This window comes from Vombatus ursinus, unplaced genomic scaffold (assembly GCF_900497805.2).
Source record: "Vombatus ursinus unplaced genomic scaffold, bare-nosed wombat genome assembly UNPS02014810.1, whole genome shotgun sequence".
NCBI classification, from domain to species: Eukaryota; Metazoa; Chordata; class Mammalia; order Diprotodontia; family Vombatidae; genus Vombatus; species Vombatus ursinus.
The window spans coordinates 44,069,371-44,084,886 of NW_020954588.1; the positions used below are offsets into that span (position 1 = coordinate 44,069,371).

At 41.7% G+C, this 15,516-nt stretch overlaps 1 protein-coding gene across 2 annotated transcripts in view; it reads right to left on the reverse strand.

The window, feature by feature from the left end:
- The window catches only part of KCNAB1 (potassium voltage-gated channel subfamily A member regulatory beta subunit 1), a 451,442-nt gene that overhangs the window by 383,541 nt on the left and 52,385 nt on the right, over positions 1–15,516 (reverse strand). The gene's annotated exons all lie outside the window — the stretch shown is intronic.

The following is a 15,516-nucleotide window of genomic DNA, read 5'->3' on the forward strand; positions in this document are numbered from 1 at the left end:
TACAGTAGCTCTCATTAATCAGGGTATGACTCTCCCCATGATCACTGCCAGGAAGGACGGGGGCAGTCTAATAGCAATGCTGCACTGCCCTTTTCCGTACACATTCTAGTTACCCTTTAGTGACATCTCTTTTTATTTCATAGATTTCCTGTGGAGGAGGCAGGAAACCAAATGTCCTTTTTCTTTTCTTTTCTTTTCTTTTTTAGTCTCTTTTCTTCTTCTTTACTCTCCCACATCTACCACCCCCTGACCTGGTCATGGCTGCAGCATTGAGAAATGGTCTAAGCTAGAACTTTGATGAATCTGAAAAGAAAATAGAAATCCACTTTAGCATGAGCAATGGAATCAGAGATGCTGGCCTCTGTGAGATCATCAGACATCATTCAAGGTACAGATCATGGGTAGCATCCTCAATCTGGCAGTGGACAGAGTGAAAAGAAGTCTATTTTCTTCACCCAGGCTGGAAGAGGATAATGTTGATTACTCATTGACACATTTGGTTGTATGATCCTAGGTAAATTATTTAACTTCCTAATTAATCAACTTAGTGCTCCAAGGCAAATTTCTAAGACCAGCAGGTGTATAGGGATCTGAATTGATAGAAGGAGTTTCCTTGTTGGGATTTCCCCATACCAATGCCATCACAAGTCTGGTCCCAAACAAAGAGAGGCCATCAATGACTTTGGAGAAAGATGTGTTGGTAGAGGGAGAGGACAGATGTGGAATTGTGACTAAATGAAGGATGACAATGTGGTGGCAGTGAGTGTAGACAACTGCTTTTAGATTTTTATCTGTAAAGGAAAGGAGAAATATGGGACATTCACTTGAACAGCTGATAGGATAAAGGGAGGGAAGTCCCTTGTTTGTTTGTAGGCAAAGAGAGAGGAGCCAGTAGAAAGGGGTGGTCTGACCTTGAGAAAAAGAGGGAATGGAGAGAGATGAAGAAGGGGATCGGATCAGGCTAAATTATCAATGGCTTGAAAAGGATTTTCTTCTTGAAAGGCTCCTATTTCACCCTAAACATCGTACTAAACATTCTTCCACTTCTCAAGAAGTCTCATAAAACTAATACGCTTTATAACAAGGCTATTAAATAACTAGAATTTGTAACATAAAATTTTAAACAGCTCACACTTCTTTTGTGGTTTAGCAAGTTCATATAACTTAGAGCAAAATCTTGCAAAACCTCATCTATTAAGATTTCAGCCATTTGAAATTAATCCATCCTGAATTCCTTCAGACTGGAGTTTATCGGAGAAATTTTTGCTACAAGATTGAGGCATGTATAATCTATTTAGGACAATAATCTTAAATCAGTATTAGCGATCCCTGATTCAACAATTAATTCATTAATTCAATAATTATCTATTAAACTAATATTCAAGAGCAGAAGATACAGAGACAAAAGCCAATTGATAAATAAATATTTATTTATTGTCACCTATGGGCTAGGTGCTATGCTGAGTACTAGGGATGAAAATACAGAAATGAGATTGTATCTACCCTTAGAAAGCTTATGTTCTATAGAGGGGGGTGGGACGATGTAGGGGAAGAACTTGCATACCAATAGTTAAAGTAATGATTTTAAATGGCCTTTACCTATTCATTAAAGTAAATCTGACAGGACATCAACTAGGCAATACTTTTTTTAGCTCATAGGGGAAAGGGGAAGGAATAAGTACCCACTAAGTGCCAGGCATCATACTAAGTGCTTTTATGAATATTATTTCATTTGGTCTGTGTTATGCATTACGATATTAATTTAAGAATTAAACAATGACATTCATATTCTGTATTTCATACTTCTTGCTAATTAGGACTGGTCTTCAATCCCAGTTAGACTGGATGGTGGGGGCTTTATTAGAGCAAATTCAGTTCATCAGTGACTGAAGTGAACCACAAATGGTTTGATGAGCTGGCTAATTAGACCAACGTGGCTGTCCTGGTGCCAGGTACCAGCCTGCAGATGCCAAGGGCAGCTGACATTACAATGGTCTTATAGGCTCCTCTCCCTTGTGCACAGCATGGGCTTTGCTGCTCTGCCCTGCATGGCCCAACCCTTTCTTCCTTTATTAACATATATTCTTTTAACATGTTTGAAATACAACAGATGCTCGTATCTCCCTCCCCATTCTGAGACACTGGAATTCTTTGCCAAAGCTGCTAATGACTCAGAGGGAGCTCTTAATGAACCTGCTTTTCTCCAGTCTCTCAAGACATCCTTATTTTTAACTTTACATGGATATAGTTGTACTCCAGATTAAAAAAAAAAAAAGATAAGATTAAGAGGAGAAAATAGCTGATGTGTATATAAGTTTGATCAAAAATTACTACCCAGATGAATGGTCAAAGTGCAAACTGTAGGAAAACATAAGATCACACATTTAGAACTGGAAAGGACCTAGACCCCACAAAGTCCAACCATTTCCTTTTATAGTTGAGGAAACTGAATCTTATGGAAGTTTAATGCCTTGCCCAAGGTCACAAAAGTAGTGAAAGACAGGATTTGCATCCAGATCATATCAACACCGGAACTCACACCTCATCAGTACTCCCTGCCCTTGCCTCCCTCCTTCTAATTGGAGAGGGCGGCTAGTAAAGAGCTGCCCCCAGATAATCCTTTTAAGGAGGGTGCCCAGGACAGCCATGTCTCCATTTCCCACCCTACTGCATTCCTCTGCCCTCCTCTCAACTTCATCCTGTCCGATGAACACACCCCACTTTTACCTTCTTTTTGTGTGTTGTCTCCCCCATTAGACTTTAAGATCCTTGAGGGCAGGCATTGTCTTTTGCCTTTTTTTATATCACCAGCATTTATCAATGTGCTTGGCACATAACAGGCACTTAGTGAATGCTTATCAGCTGGCTCCAAATCCAGTACTCTTTCCACAGTACCAAGTTGCCTCATTAATTGTTAGACAGTGACCCAAGAGAGAGCTATTCATTTGTGGGAAGGATATAACTCTGCCTCTTCCATCAAACTCAGAGGGTTATGAATCCTAGGGTTATGAAACTCCCTTGAATGGCCCAAGCCCTATTTAATGTTAGCATGGATATGCTAAATATGCCACCTTTCCTCCGAATGATGGGGTTACTTTGAATATCCTGAGCAAAATCATTAAAATGTAGCGATTAGAGACCAAACCAGCACAGACTGGCTAGGAATATTCACAGGGTGATGACACGGATTGGGGGAGGGGCAGTGGTTCTACTCTCCACTGGCTGTAACCACTCACCCAGCCCTGTGTTCCAGGAACCTCTTCCTTGGACCTTCAGCCTTCATGACCATGTCCTTGGATTATCTCCCAGAGTTCTGTCATGTTTCCTGGTCATTTCACTTCAGTACGCCTAAGATTTCCTCCCCCTTACCCATGACTCCCAACCCCAGGAACCATTAATGATTGTTCTGTAGTGGAGGTATATGCAAAGGGAAACATGTCCACACACATATGTCCTGAATGGGGAGTTTCTTTGCACTGTCATCTGGAATCCAGAGTCTAGCTTTCTAGTCAGAGATGAAGGATTTCTTGGGTAGTACCAAAGTCAAGGTAACCTCATATAAGTCCAAGTTCAAGGGTTTGGGAATCTAGCCTTCTATTGAAGAAAAGGGAATTTCCTGAGCAGCAAAAATCTTAGAGAGAAAAGCATGTCGCCCATGTGGCTCCTGACACTGGGATGCTGGGAGGATCATTGGCAAGGGGCAAAGGTCACAAGATGGAGGAACCCAGGACCCAGACTTTGTACTTTCATATTATAGTGATTCATTGGGATAGTGTGGTCCTGATGAGAAGAGAAGTTTGCTTATCTAGCAGTCCCAAGTGTTTTCCTTCTGAATGAGTCTAACCGCTAAGTGAGTCTCTGTGGGTTGAGCTAGAAACCTAAAAGAGTCCATACCCTGAAATGGCACTGTGTCTGCAGGACTGTAGGATTCTGTGGGAAAATATGACCCCCTACAGAGAGGAAGGGGGAGACTATTGATTACTTATGGGCTATAGTGAATCTCTTCTATATTTTCTTCATTTTTATGGGTTCTGGTGCATCTTTTGAACTTCATTAGGGGTGAAATAAAAGCTATTCAGTACCTATTGAATGCATTTTTTAAATCTTGAGTGGTCATATGGCTAGGAACACTTTAACCCACATCTATGGCTATCTGGATATAAAATATGGTGAAGATCTGCCACAGCAAACTCTGACTAGAGACAATATGAACCAAAAAGAGAATAACATTTGCAGGCCTTCACTTGTATTGAATTAGTCGGTATAAAGCCAGAGCCAGAAAGCCCTAGGCCATAAATTACATATAAGTAATAGTAAATGTCCTTGCAATCCAGAGATGCTACTCAGAGATCACCTAGTTTAAATCACTGATTTGAGCAATGAGGAAACTGAGCCTTCTGGTAGTGATTTGACTTCTAACGTAGCACAGTTGCTTAGGGAACTGAGTTTGAACTGTAGTCCCAAATCTTCCACTCTTAAAGTCCTATTTCCAAACCAGCATCCTCATGACATGATCTCAGGCTGATCGTTCTTTGGTTGAATTTTAGCCTGCCCTGAACGGTAAGTGAGAGGAGGGTTCAATATATATTTGTTGGATAAATGATCAAATATCCTTCAGATGGATAGTTATTCTTCACCGTGTTTATAAAAAGGGGGTCTGAAATAAATACTTTCATTCTTCTATTATCAGAAAAGGAATTAGAGTTGAGAGAGAAATGATTAGTCCTAACTCGGTGCTTGATTAGGTTATTTTTACAGCAATAGTCTACCAGTTCTTGGCTTTTTTAAAATTTGTGAATATGGTTTCCTTCACACTTCAGTGTGACAGATCTTGTGTGACTGTCAACTTGAATAAACTTTGAAATACTTGACTTCCCCAAATCAACAACCATTGCAATGTCCTTAACAGTCATTGAAGTGTACTCTTTAAGCCTACAATTTTTTATACACTTCCTTTATTATCCATTTTTTAAAACCACAGAACTAAAAACACAATGAAAAAGAGCAACGTATGTATGACATGAAAGCCACCTCTGAACTGACATAAAATTAGTGGAGAAACTAGCAGAATTCAGTTTCATCTGATCAAGATCAGACATTCTGACTCAGTCTAGTTTCAGAAGCAGCAGTCACATGTAACAATTGATCAAATGAGATATTATTTGTGAAAATAAAAAGTGCTTAACACAGTGCCTGGCACACAGTAGGTGTTACATAAAGTCTAATTTCCTTCCTTTCCCATTGCTGCCAGGAATGAAATGATATCAAAATATTGCTCATTGGATTAATTTGCAAACCACTGTAGTTAAGGAAACTGGATCCCAAAGGGATGAAGTGACTTATCCAGAGTCAAATAGTCCCTTTCTCCTTTCCTACCAAGGTACTATCCCAGTCCTTGACCTGCCTTCAACCCAGCCTCACCTTGAATACCAGGCAATGACAACCACCTTGCCTGACTTAGCTAGTCTGGCTACTCTAAGCATATTAAGGCATCCTATTCCTCCCACCCCCAAATCCAAATATTCTCTCTTGTCCTTCATATCAAAACCTCTTGTCAGGAAATATTTTACTTCATAGAATTACATCCATTCCTTGATATGGATTCTCCCCAAAGTTCCTACTTGACTCTCACAAAACCTCTGAAGGCTGCAACTCACCAAGAAGGAAAATACATTTGGAGCGGCCGGACAAACATCTCCCATTCCCACTGTATCCACACCATCCACCAGGCTTGGTGTTTCTTCAACATGATCTCCAGGCCCTCCCCATCCTGGTCAGTGTCTTCTGAACAATCCTCTACTTATCAATGACTTTTCTAAAATGTGGCACTCAGATCAGTACTATGTAATCCCCAGGTATAGGCAGGGTTAGGAGATGGAGGAGGGAGGAAGGAAGAAGGAAAAGAAAGAACAAAGTCCCTATTTGTCCTAAGCCCAAAGAATGCTACCTAAAGTGGATGATTGCAGGGATTTGCAAATGAGTGGGAGAAGTGTTTAAGATGGGCTACCCTCACTACTAACCACCCACTTAGAAGGCACAAGCTTGGCCCAGACAGTAGATTCCCACAATTACCTTTATTGGTACCTTTGCTGGCTTTTATACTTAGCTCCGGTACTGAATTAGGCAGACGGTCTGAGTGAGCATACCCAAGGCTTATCAGCACCGAGCAGTTTTCCAGACTTATATCCCTGGGACAAAGGAATCTGGATGGAAAAAATAACCTGCCTTCAACATCATTTCCCTTTAAGCCTAGTAGAGGCACCAGTTATTAAAGCTGTAGGTACCTTCCTCTCAGAGGAAGTTTTTCTCAGCTCATAATGACAGACCAGAGGATGGCATTATGTAGCTTGCATTTCCATTATAAGAAAACGCAAATGATTTCCTGGTCCAAAAAAAAATAGCTATAATTATACACATATACATATATGCTTGTATTCCATATAGGACATAAACATATGTGCATATGTTTCATATGTAGTATATATAGTGTATCGTTTCCTGTGTGTATGCATACATACACACATATGTGTACATATATACATATATGTATGTGTATACATGCCACCTACCCTATCTCCAGTAAAAGTACTCCACTGAACAAAACCAGGATTCCCACAAAGTCGTGCTTTCTGATTAGCAGCAGGACAGGGTATGACAGTCCTAAATCCCAAACAGAGATTAGTGCCAGGGCTGGAGTCTTCACTCAGACAGAGCCTTGGAGGGAAGCTGCTTGGGCATGGAGAGAAGTCAGCTTGTGTTTTGGTTCTGAGCATGTAGGGGTTGGTGCCCCAGCGAGCAAATTCAGTTTAGTTCATGTTAGGCTGGTGAATTCTGAGATGTGACAGAGCCCTTGTATCTATCAGGCAGGTAGAGCAACCCATCATTCCTCGAATGACAAATTGCTCTATAGCAGGGTTTTTTTCTGCATATAGCTGTAATTTTATTTTGGAGACATGATTTGACCCTAGGTAGAAATAAAGAGGTAGGGTGCTGTCGTACAGACAGGGGGCTGCCTGGAAGTCAAGAATACTTCCATTCAGCCCCTGATACACACTGCCAGTGATACCAGAGCAGCAGCTAGGCTGAGGCAATCAAGGCTTTTCCCCAGGGTGCTGAAGTTTACAGGGTGACAATGGTAACATCCCAGGGTGAGATGCCTCCTTCTACCTCACAGCAGTCATATCCCTGCCTTCCCCTGGATTAGCCTTCCTGCCTCAAGTCTTTCCCCACTCCAGTCCATAATCCACATAGCTGGTGAGGTGGTTTACCTTAAGCCCAGGTCAGAGCATGTTACTGCCTTACTCAATAATTCCAGTGGCTCCCTCTTGCCTCTGGGATAAACTACAAACTACTCTCATTGGATTTTAAAGCCATTCAAAACCAGACCCCAAATTTCTTTCTCAGCCTCATTAAACATGACTACCCTCTGTGTACCCTAAAGTTTAGCCAGACTGGCTTTCTTGCTGTTCCTCACACGTGGCCTTTGCTCTGGTCTTCCCCACACCTGGAATGCTCTCCTTCTCACCTCCACCTTCCTACAAGCCACAGCTCAAGTATTTGTTTATTATATCATTATGTTTATTTTGTATTTACTCTGCCTATACTTATAGGTACTTGGCTGTCTCCCCTGATGGAACGTAAGCTCCTGCAGAGCAGGGACTGTTCAATTTTTGACTTCGTGTCCCCTGAGCCTGTCACATTGTGGTATATGTTAGGTTCTTCATAAATGCCTTCCTCCTATGCCCACCAATTGGGGAATGGCTGAGCAAGTTGTGGTATATGAATGTAATGGAATACTATTGTGCTATAAGAAATGATGAACAAGCTAACTTCAGAAAAACCTGGAAAGACTTGTACGGTCTGATGCTGAGTGAAGTGAGTAGAAACAAGAGAACACTGTACACAATAACAGTCACGTTGTGCGATGACTAATAGTGATAAACTTAGCTCTTCCCAGCAATACAAGGATCTAAGACATCTCCAGAAGCCTCGTGATGGAAAATGTTATCCACATCCAAAGAAAGAACTATGGAAGTTGAATTGCTATTTTTTTTCTCTTCTGTTGAGTTTTGTTTCCTCTTTCTGATGGTTCCTCCTATTGGTTTTAATTTTTACTTACAACATCACTAATGTGAAAATATGTTTAATAGGAATGTAAATGTATAGCCTATATCAGATTATGCACCGTCTTGGGGAGGGTGGTGGGGAGGAAGGGGAAGAAAAATTTTAAACTCAAAAGCATATGGAAGTGATTATTGATAAATCAAAATAAATTAATAAAAAAAATGCCTTTCTCCCCTCAGAGATACCCCAGGTGAGCTCTCCCTGACTTACACCCAGCTCTCCATGGCCCCGGGCACAAAAACTCCTAATTATTCCTCTGTGTGTGGGCATGGGCACCTTCACCAACTTCTCAGTGCCTTGATCAGCTCTCTAAGACTCTCCTTTATATGTGAGGTGCCAGCCTACATCAGTGGAGGGGGTTTCTATACTGACAGTTTCCCACACCAATTAAATCATAGGCCTGGAGAGAGAAAAAATCAAATGAGAGCAAAAACAGAGCAAAGCTAATTGGCTGACACAGAGACTGAACACATGCCCTCATTAGTGCCAGGCTCTTCCCAAACTTCAAATTTACAAGTCATAAACTTCATTGCCCAAGGCAGAAATAACATAGAAGGAGGAATAGGGATGCATGTCAGACATCAGATAATAAAAACAATCACAGACAAGCCTTGCTCACAGTCACTCAGACAACGTCAATATTGACCAACACATGTAAGAACGATGTTTTTAATAGATGCTGCCATCGTGAATACTTATAGTTTCTGAAGTTGGTGAAGTGCAAAACTCTCAACCTATATAGATGATAATTAGAATGAGAATAGTAATAATTAACAACAATAATAACTAGAATTTATATAGTATTTATATATATATATATATACATATATGTACTATCTCATTTCATCTTCCCCACAATCCTCTGAGGTGTTGGAGTTATTCTTATCCCCAGAAAACTGAGCTAGGAGAAAAACTGAAAAACTCAGATTTGCCCAGGATCACACAGCTAGTAAGGGTGAGGGGCAGAATTTACACTCCAATCTTTCTGACTCCAAAGCTAGCAAGTAAAAAAGGTTATCATAGAAAAAGAGTGTTGCTCCTCGTGGAAGTCAGAAACTTTGCACCTGGGAATCTTAGGACAGAGGGAGAAGAAAGGAAAGTATGGGATTAAACAGACCTGTGCTTGTGTAAGAGGCCCAGGTTCTAGAAGAAGCTGGTAATGTGTAGACAAAGTCACCTGATCCTGGCAGCCCTGTCTGTATCAATCCTCAACTCATCCTTCCTGGTGAAGGAACCAGTGGGCTCTGATACTCACATTCTACTTACTCTGTTCTTGTGAGTTATTTTCCCCGCAAAAAAAAATATTTTTAAATAAAAAGCAGGTTTGCCCCTGGGGTTAGCCTTAAGAGAAGTGTGACTTCATGCTGACGCCTAATACTCTAACTGCAAGAAAGTCCTTCAGTTTTGGACATATAGCAGATACACAGTGAATGCTTGTTGACTCATCGACTTTATCTCACAATGGGAAAACAAAAGGTCTTCCAAGGCAACTCATGTTGATACGTACATTGGTTGAGGAAAGTCATGGAAACTGATTCCCACTAACATATGACCAGTCAGCCTTCAGCTGTAGTGATAGAGAGCAGAGCCTGACCTATTTTGACCGGGAGAGAGAGATTAAAGGAAGAAAACTGGAAGGCCTTGCAGATGGAAAATAGAGAGAGCAATGGTCAATGAGAGGGGAGAAAGGGAAGTCTGGGGGAAAAGAAGACAAATTCCATCATGCCTATGGCTGACTCTGTTTTCGGTTGGCTGGTTGGTTGGTTTTTTAACCTTCAACTGGCTGCAGACAAATGGTAGCTATGTACAGAAGTATTGCCTCTGAGCCCAGTTCCTATGATTTATGAGGACTCTTTCTTTATTTTTTAATACAGTCAACATGGTTATAAAGTAGCTTATTTCCCTGAGGGTTTGTGAATAGAGGTGTCGCTGTATCGGAAAAAGAATAAAATGAAGCTACTTAAGAGGTAAGCACTCTGGGGAAGTGTTCCAGCCTCCCAGGACCAGGCATTTTTCCTTAGGGACCTGTTTAAATGAATATATCTGAACCAAGAATAAAGCTATTCAATCAAACTCCATCTGTGCCCACTCCTCCTGGAAAAGCCTGATAAATCATCCCCACCACCACCATCACCCTTTTACATTTTAGCATCCTCCATGTCTCCTCAACTCTAAGGTCTTCTTTGCTACACTCATAGATTTATAGGCTGCTCATGCTGGAAGGGCCCCAGTAAATCAGAGGGCTTCAAAGAGAGCTCAAGTATGGGAGAGGGTTTCATCTTCTCTGGAATTCAAGACTTCTGAGCTCTAGCATGGCAAAGAAAATGGGAACTTTATCACTGTCTTCATATCTTTGTAGCTGGGGTTGGCACCATTATCAGAGCTAAGAGAAGAAAACTGCAATAAGAAGTCCAGCCACTTAATGCCAAGATGGGCAGTGAGCTGGAGCCAAGCTGGGTTCAGCGGCTCGTTCAACTAGAGGAAGGAAAGCTTCTCATCTTAGCTCCTCTGGCTGCCATGTAAAGCTGGTCACAAACTGGCCCCTTCCTACTTTTCGAGTCTTCTTCCCCATTACTCACAGAACACTCCGTCTCCTGTCTGTCTGCCCTTGGACCCCACCGAAAACTTAGAAAGCTCCTAAAGGACCAACAGTAGCCTGCACTAGTCTATAAGCAACCAACATCATTCTCCTCCCTTTCAGGTGAGCCCCACTTTTGTCCAGGGTTCTAGAGTCCTCTAGAATCATAGATCCCAGTGGTTTGGAGTTCCCTCAAAAGGGAAACAAGCTTAGGATTGTTAGAGAGATGCAACCCCTTTCCTATTGGCCCTGTATCGTCTAAATCTGCCAAAGTCAAGAGGGCAAAGTCCAAGGCTTTTGCCATCTTTCTTCAATCTTTTCCTGCTTCAGGAGCCCAGCATGTAACTTCTCAAGGTCCCAATTTCTTCGTTTGTAAAATGAGAGCTGGACTACACAAGCTCTAATGTCCCTCACAGCTGTAAGTCCTATTATTCTTTCCCCCGTGGTACCAGTCGGATATACTGAAATTCATCATTCTTATGTAAACTAAATTCTGAGCTATCACCAGGAAGGCAGTCCCTAAAATTATTATGTTCTTATACTCAGAGAGGGAAAAATAACCTCACAGCTACAACTGCTTTATTTCCTATCATGAATAATTCCCTGTCGCCATTCCCACCCAACTCTACTCCATTGCCACCCACCTCCCACCCCCCACAAGGTGGAAGTCATAGAATTAGAGAATCTCCCAGTCGGAAAATACTTCAAAAGCCATTTAGTCCAACACATCCCTAAACAAGGATCCTCTCCATACCACACCTAGTAATTGGTCATCCAACCTGTGTTTGAAGACCTCTAGCGAGGAGGAAGCCACTACCCTCCCTACCCCCCACCCCCAAGGCAGCCTATCATGCTTCTAGATCCCTCTAATTATTAGAAGAATTTTCTTCATATTAAGCCTAAATTTTCCTCTTTGCAACTCCCATCATGCTCCTGATTCAGCCCTAGGGAGCCAAGCAAAGAACTCTGAGGCACTCTACAATTTTTTCTACATGGACATCATACTATTCATAATTACTTTGGTATGCAACCATTCTACTGGTTCCAAATACACCTAATTGTCTAGATCATATTCCTCCATCTCTTTCCAAAGACTAGTGCAAGAGACTGTAAAATACTAAACTGAAATCTGGGTAAACTTTATCTACAACATGTCCTTCATTTTCCAGACTGGTAACCTTGTCCAAGAAAGTGAGCAAAGGTAGTTGAGAATGACCGACTCTTCACTCTTCTAGCTCCCTAGCCTATAGTTTGCAGAGCTAAGAATACAAAGAAAACAAAAAACAGCCTCAGTTTCCTCATCTGTAAAAATGGAGCACCTGCGTCCCAGGGTTGTTGTGATGATCAAATGAAATAACAGTTGTACGGTGTTTTACAAATCTTAAAGTGATATGTCAGTCTTTACTGTTCTTATTAGCTATTATTGCAGGACCTTTCTGACAAGATGAAGAATGTCTTACAACCAGAATTCAGTGGTACTAGGATCTCATGAGAGGTATGGGTTATACTAGATTATTTCTGAGGTCCTTTCTAATTCTCAAATTCTGGGGTGTTGGTGTTCCTTCCAACAGTAGAGATTTGACCTCTTCCACACCTGTCATCTTATGTGATATTTATCCGTGTCTTCCCAGAAATTCTCTCCAGGGGGTCCACACAACATGCAGATGGCTTTCAATTGACCTCAAGTGGCTACCAACAGAGTATAGACACACCTCATTTTATTGTGCTTCAAAAATATTGCATTTTTAATGTACACTGTCTTGGGGTTGGGGGAGGGACGAGATGGGGAGAAGATTTGGAAGTCAAAATTTTATGGAAGTGAATGTTGAAAACTAAAAATAAATAAATTAATGGGAAAAGATCATTAAAGTGTATTCTGTATTAAAAAGAATTTTAAAAAAGTGCAGTGGGATACTGTGGGAGGAATTTGACTGTCACTTTCAATGTTTATTCAATGTTTATTCAATGCAAAATAAAAAAAAGATATTGCATTTTTTACAAATTGAAGGTTTGCAGCAACCCCACCTTGAACAAAGTCTCTTGGCACCATTTTTCCAATAGTATGTACTCACATCGTGTCTCTGTCACATTTTGGTAATTCTCATCATATTTCAAACTTTTTCATTATTATTGTATATGTTATGATGATCTATCACCAGTGATCTTTGATGTTACTATTAAAAATGTTACTATTGTAATTGTTCTGGGGTACCATGAACCATACCCATATGAAACAACAAAATTGATAAATGTTTTGTGTTTCTTACTGTTCCGCTGATGGGCTATTCCAGTCTTTCTCTCTTTCTCTCCTTGGGCCTCCCTATTCCCTGAGACACAACGATTTTGAAATTAGGCTAATTAGTAACCCTGCAATGGCTTTTGAGCGTTCAATTAAAAGAAAGAGTCGATCAATGTGACAAACTTCATTGTTCTCTTGTTTTAAGAAATTGCCACAGCCACCCCAGCATTCAGTAGTCACCTCTCTGATCAGCCATCATCAATGAGGCAAGACCTTCCACCAGTAAAAAGATTACAACTCACTGAAGGCACAGATGATGGTTAGCATTTTTTAGCAACAAAGCATTTTTTAAAATTAAGGTATGTACATGTTTTAGACAAAATGCTATTGCATATTTGATAAACTACAGTATAGTATAAATATAACTTTTATGTGCACTGGGAAACTAAAAAAAATTTTTTTCAGTTGTTCAGTCATTTTCCAGTCATGCCCAACTCTTTGTGACCCCATCTGGGGCTTTCTTGGCAAAGACACTGGAGTGGTTTGCCATTTCCTTCTCCAGCCCATTCTACAGATGAGGAAATGAGGCAAACAGGGTTAAGTAACTTGCCCAGAATCACACAGCTAGTAAGTGTCTGAGGCCAGATTTGAATCCAGGAAGACGAGTCTTTCTGACTCCAGGTCTGTCAGTCTATCTGCTGTGCCACCTAGCTGTCCCATGTGACTCAGTTTTATTTCAATCTTTGCTTCATTGCAGTGGTCTGGAACAGAGCCCACGATATCTCCAAGGTATGCCTGCATGCATGTTGTCCATAAGCTACCCTTCACTCTTACAAAGTGATCGATTCACCAGATATTTCTCTGGTGACATACTTTATACATATAATTTCCATACATCATTGTTTAATTATACATTGAATTCTGTTTAGTTCAATTTAATACATAAGAAGTAGATAAGTAAATCTATCAATCCCACAGCAACTAGTGAAATGTCATGTTACTAATAAGGACTCCACTCAGGATTTGCACTGTTATTATTTTGACTCCAAGCCTCTGGTAACGTCCACTAGAAACCAGAGCGTCTGCCAAAGTCAGAAGGCACAAGAGACATAAAGGAGCCCACATAGACTCCTTCTCTCTCGCCTTCAATGTGTCTATTGTTTCTGTCACTCTCTTCCTCTGCGCCCAAAGCAGTGGGTCTCTCGCTACGGGGCCTCCATCTTCTCTGGAATGTGTGTGCGTGTGTGTGTGTGTGTGTGTGTGTGTGTGTGTGTGACCAAGAAAGCAAGTGCCTCCATCACTGTACAATGCACCCACTGTCCATGTCAGAGGACATGTGCTTGCAGGAAGCTTAAATGCCCAGCCCCCCAACTGTTCTGAGATTTCTGTGCCTGAGTTTTCCTGCTGAGATCGTGGTTATTTTCAGGAGTTTCTCTGCAGCACGATCCTTTCCCTTGGCAGGTGGCAAAGGCTAGTCCTTGCCACTACGATAAGCTTGGGTCCTGGGAGCACCTTCTGTCCTGATGCCTCCCTCTGCTGGTTGCCATCAACAGCTAAAGAGCTCCTCCTACTGAAATCCTCCTCCAGGAACTGATCTATATAGCCTGGGGCAGTCTGGGGTCCTGCAGGTAGCTTGCTGTGAGCCAAATGCTATTTATCTCCCCAAGATAATAAGCAATGAAAGCTAGAAGGAATGTAAAGAAGGGGTAAAAGGGAATGCCAACCTTTACCGGGAATCTGGGAAACTGGAAATGGATGGGCCAGATCTGACCTGCTTCCTTTCACACCCCCCCCCAACACACTTTGTGGCTTTTCTTCCCTGTGGCATTAACTAAGTTCTTACGGTTCAATTAGGTTGTGATTTGTATACATTCCCTGCTAAAATCTGCAAGGAATTCTGTCTCTTGGCAAGGAGAGGCAATGTGATCCAGGAGAAAGGGTGATGGATTGAGTCAGAAGCCTTGGGTTCACATCCTGGCTTTGATACGTAACCTTAGGCAATCAGTAACTTCTCTGGGCCTCAGACCTCTCCTGCGTACAATAAAGGGGTTGGATTAGGTGACATCTGAGGTCCCTTCTGGTTCTGAGTCTGTGGCCTCTGGGTGCGGCAAAAGACAGTTCTGATTTTGAGTCAGAGTCCTGGGTTCTCATGCTGCGGCTGCTACGTGTGATCGTGACCTCAGGCAGGTCTCTCAGGCTCTCTGGAACTTTAGGTCTTCAGGGGTACTTGGAGTGCATGTTCAAAGCTAAGAGGCCCAGAATTTCGTGGGATTGTTTGGACACAGTGAAGAGAGCCCCGGACTGGGAGAACTTTGGTTTGCGGCCCAGATCTGTTTCTCACTATTGGTGTGAGTTTGGGCAAGTCACTCTACTGAGGCTCTGGAAAGTGAGAGAGTTGGAGCAGGCATACTCTAACGTTTCTTCCACCTCTCAATCCCGTGGGCCTATGGCTTCTGTTGGTCCTCCATGGTAACTGACTCAGTTTACCTATGTACGATCTTTCCTTTTCCTAAATGCTTAACCTCTAGGTTCCTGGACTAGAGACCCGGAGATTCTGTAAACCTCGGTGGACGTT